This window comes from Arachis ipaensis, chromosome B05 (genome assembly GCF_000816755.2).
Source record: "Arachis ipaensis cultivar K30076 chromosome B05, Araip1.1, whole genome shotgun sequence".
NCBI classification, from domain to species: Eukaryota; Viridiplantae; Streptophyta; class Magnoliopsida; order Fabales; family Fabaceae; genus Arachis; species Arachis ipaensis.
Genome location: NC_029789.2, coordinates 138,744,675 through 138,749,762, shown reverse-complemented (window position 1 = coordinate 138,749,762; position 5,088 = coordinate 138,744,675).

Genomic DNA, 5,088 nt, shown 5'->3' with positions numbered 1-5,088 from the left:
CCATCTCGGAGCAAGATCATTAGCCAGAAAGGTGATCCGAGCTGGATTCTACTGGCCAACCTTGCAGAAAGATGCCACAGACTTTGTGAAAAAGTGCCAACCGTGTCAAATGCATGCAAATTTCCACGTGGCCCCCCCAGAGGAGCTCATTAGTATCACCTCCCCCATGGCCCTTTGTAAAATGGGGAATGGATTTGTTAGGTCCTTTTCTCCAGGCGCCACGACAAGTCAAATACCTAATAGTGGGAATAGATTATTTCACAAAGTGGATAGAAGCAGAACCACTGGCCACCATCACTGCACAAAGAAGTCGGAGGTTCCTCTACAAAAATATAATCACAAGGTATGGGATACCTTATTCCATTACCACAGATAACGGAACCCAGTTCACCGACTCCACTTTTAGAAGCCTAGTAGCCAGTATGAACATCAAACACCAGTTCACCTCAGTGGAACACCCACAAGCCAATGGGCAAGCCGAAGCAGCCAACAAAGTCATACTGGCAGGGCTGAAGAAAAGATTACAAGATGCGAAAGGAGCTTGGGATGAAGAGCTCCCACAAGTACTATGGGCTTACAGAACAACCCCCCAATCCGCCACTGGAGAAACACCCTTCCGACTAGTTTATGGCGTAGAAGCCATGATCCCAATAGAGGTCAATGAGCAAAGCCCAAGAGTGATTTTCCATGACGAGATCAGGAATATACAGGGGCACAAAGAGGAGCTCGACTTGCTTCCCGAAATCCGAGAAGAAGCCCAGATAAGAGAAGCAGCGTTGAAGTAAAGGATGACCGCGAGATACAACAAAAAGTCATTCGAAGGAGTTTCACCCCAGACGACTTGGTCTTAATCAGAAACGACATTGGAGTCAACAAATCTGGGGAAGGAAAGCTCGCTGCAAATTGGAAATGACCATACAAGATCAACGAGGTCTTAGGAAAAGGCTATTATAGGGTAACCGACCTTGACGGCAACGAGTTACCAAGATCATGGCATGCTTGTAATATGAAAAGGTACTACAGCTAAAAAGCGAACCCTACTCCCTGATGTACTCTTTTCCCAACTTCATGATTTTTTTCCAAAATTAAAGGGTTTTTTCTGGAGAAGGGTTTTTAACGAGGCATCATAGTAGGGGCTAAGGGAAAATAAATTATCAAAAGCCCTTAGTAGCAAGAAGGTACCTCCTCAATTAATAAAGATCTCTTTCATTTTAAATATCTCTTTTAAATTCCCTTTTTATTCTCTTTCTATGAAACGCGCCGATTTAAGCTCGACAAAATGTGAAAATCCCATGAACCGACCTAGATGGTCGTCAGGATAAAACGACGAGGTACAAGTCGGCGTAAAGAGGCTATAGAAGTCGATCATGATAAACTTGGGAGTCCGACTCATAAGTCGGAAAGCGAAGCCGAGTAAAATTAAAATGAATCGCAAAAGTAGCCTAAGTCACGAAAAACTCAACGAAACAAAATTGAGTACTAGGAATAACAAAAAGAGATAGGAAAAACTAAGAAAAAGTTATAAGGCTGCCTTGAAGATCAAAAAAGATTCAGAAAAGCAGGCAAGCCCCAAAGAAAAGGTTTTTTCCAGAAAAGATCAAAAAGTCAAAAGAACCACGAATAGAAAAGCATGCGCGCATAAGGTAACTCAAAACCCTTATCCAAAAAAGGGCATTTATTTAAACGCTAAATTAAACCCTTATTAAAAAGGGTATCGAAAATTTGTTTTGTTTACGGCCCTAAAAGGCAAAAAAATTGTTGCAAACATCAACAAATAAATATAAAAGAGTTTAAAAGAGGGGCCCACAGGCCGGGCCCCAATAGCCAAAATCACTTCTTAGCAAGAGGAGTAGAAGGAGCACCACTAGCAGAGTCGGAAGGAACGCCAGGAGCAAGGGCTGGAGAGGAAGTCGGAGAAGCAGTAGAAGAACCCGGAGCGTCCTTAGAGCGAGGAGGGGACTCTATGATCCTCTGCCCCCGAGTCTTCAAATCGGACTCGGACTCCACCACGGGGACAGGAGGATCCACGATGGCACCATCAATAACAATCTTATCAGGGTCCAAAGGAGAAAGGTCCAAGTCAGGAGCAATGACTCCGACCTGTTCCTTAAAAACCCGCCAAGCCTCATCAGCACCATCTGCAATAGAGTCCTCTAACTCGGTATAGGCCTTTCGGGCATTCAGCAAGTCATTCTTTACAGACACAAGATCATCAAATAAACTGTTGTAGCTGGCTTGCGCTGCCTTCCTCAAATCCACCTCCATGTTGCATTGGGATTGCAACTTCCTCCCACTCTCCCGAAGATTATCTCTCTCCTCCCTCAGCTTGGCAAATTCGTTTCTCCGCGAAAATATCCCATCAAGACCTTGCTTTAGCCTCCTGGACTCTTTGGTAAGACTCCTGAGCGTTTGCCTTCGCCATCTCTGAAAAAACAATAGATAATAGATTAAGACAAGTCGGGGAGGTCAATCAGACAAGTCGGTAATCTAACAAATTCAAATAAAAGCTACCTAGCTGTGCCTGAACAAAGGTCGGAGACCCCTGGAGAAACTTTTTTGTGTCCAAGTATGGGGCCCTCCCCCACACTTCTCGGAGGAACCCCACAATGGCTGCTTCTACCTCATTTAGGTCATCCAGACCATATTTCTCGCAGGGGGAGGCCTCCAGCCAATATAAAGGAAATCGGGAGAGGAATTATCATCCAGGAAAAAGGGGTGGTGACCCTCTACAGCTTGCACTTTGAAAAAGTAGTTCTTGAAGTCGTGAAAGGATTCGTCAAAAAGGGTGAAGATTCTCCGACCTTGTATGGCTCGGAACGACACCCACTGTTGTTTATTGTTTAGCCCACTGAAGGATTTTGTCATATGAAAAACCTTGCTAACTTAGGCATCGGAGTGTCTTTGCAGGTACCACCCCCCATTTTTTACAAGTTACAAGTCGGACGGAGGAACACCGAATAACAGATCCACTCGAAAGCCACCTCCTTCATACGTTTGGGCCAACCAACGCCATCCAGCCCATTAATCTCCGGTTACCCACCGTAACAACAACCCAAACAAATAAAACAATTTAAAATTTAAAAAATAACAACGTAACTAAAACAACCCAAATTTAAAATTTGAAAATAACAACCTAAGCAAATAATAATTTATAATTTATAAATATAAATCTAAAAATTTCTAGTGACGACACGTAAGCAAATAAACTCCCAGAATCAACGTATGAGCGCCACGTCAGCAAATGAGCTCCCTATTTGTATTACTATGAAGATTAGTCTTGGACTTTAATTGTTTTTAACACACTCTCCTTCATCAAAGGGTAGTTTTGTCTTTATATATATATATATTAGTCTTGGACTTTAATTGTTTTTAACACACTCTCCTTCATCAAATGGCAGTTTTGTCTTTGGACAGTCTTCGGCCAGGGCCAAAAGTATTGTGTTTTTTGGGCTTAAGTTTATAGGCCTTGTGGAGGTTTTATTTGGTCATAGAGTAACTCAATATCCGGTAATCAACTTGGGTTAGTCGAGTGGTCAGCTCACTCGTCCGTTTAAACAAGTGTCGGGGGTTCGAATCCTGCCTTGTGCACGCAGCAACCTATTGGCCAGCGACAAACCCTTAAATGGAGCTTCGATCCACGACGGATTGGACAAAAACAAGTACTAAATCGTCTATTGGACAAACATGTTTTCATCATTGCATTAAATTTTGCCATAGACCAAGACAAAAATTTTATTAATATTTTTTTAAAAAATAATTTTATTTAACTTTTTAAATTCTAAATCCACTCTCTAATATTTATATTTATACTAAACCAAACATGTTACTGAAACATAACTCGATTCAGTACATTTTATACCAAAATAATACAGAAACTTAATTTAATTTTTATTTTTCAGTCTTTCTCTCTTCTCAGTCTTCATTCTAAACGCAGTCTAAGGATTATAATTTCTCAACCACCAAAGTCGCGTCGATTGCTGATCAACCAACAACGCCGACGACTACTCCCTTTTTGGCTTTGTGTTTTTTTTTCTTTTTTATTTTTTTGATATCCAATTCTTTCACATGAGTCTGCTACCAACATCTCATCTACTTTTCTTACTAAATCTCCACCATCTTATTCCATCGTCAACATTTTCATCGTGCTTCACCCTTCTTCTATGGCCTTCGTCTTGGTTCTCTACCATAGTCTCTTTTGCCTAGTTCCAAATGACCACAAGAACAAGGGTTGAGCTCCAAAAACCCTCAAGATAAAATTAGCAAATTTGAAATAGTGATAGATGTTATAGGTAAAAGTTAGTGCACTTCAAATAAAGTAGAGAGTGCAGCACTTTTTAAAAGTTAACTTACTATTAAAAGTTATCATGTAAATTAAATTTATTTATTATTGTTATTATTTTTTTGGTCATGGGCTGAACAAAAAATTAACACTGACAAAAAAAACTAATTCCTTCATTTAATACAGGACGACCTTTACACCACAAAAATACTCAAAAAAATTTATCGAATTCCTCTATTATTCTGTTATTACCGATGTGATGTCTTCAAGTATCTTTAGACGTTGTGGGCTTGTGGCTAGCTACAGATTTTGACGCTCTTGAATTCACTCCCTTCCAACTCTTCCATGAATAACTTTCAAAGTCCGAAAAATCGTTGCCATAGAGGAGGAAGAAGTCTGTCTGTGTCTGTCACCGCTGTTGATTGGCTAACTCTAAATGCAAAATCGATTTTGTAGAAGAACTCCAGTCTCTATGAAGGTGCCATGATTCTCAGATGACGACACATTCAAAGCACAAAATGCATGGCAGTTACAACAAGTCCATTATCTTTTATTTCAAATTATTCTCAACGTGTACGTAATAGAATAAAAAATTAAAATACAATTATATTTAAACAATTATTTGTATTACTTTTTTATTAATTTATTCAAAAAATAATTAAACTTTAAAGTTAATTGGTATAAAATATTACAGATATAAAACTAACAGAAATTTTTATTTGTATAAGAATGAGCCTAATAAATAATTATTTTATTTAATATATAATTAAGAGTATTCCTTTCTTTGCTAATGAGTTATAGTTCAAATG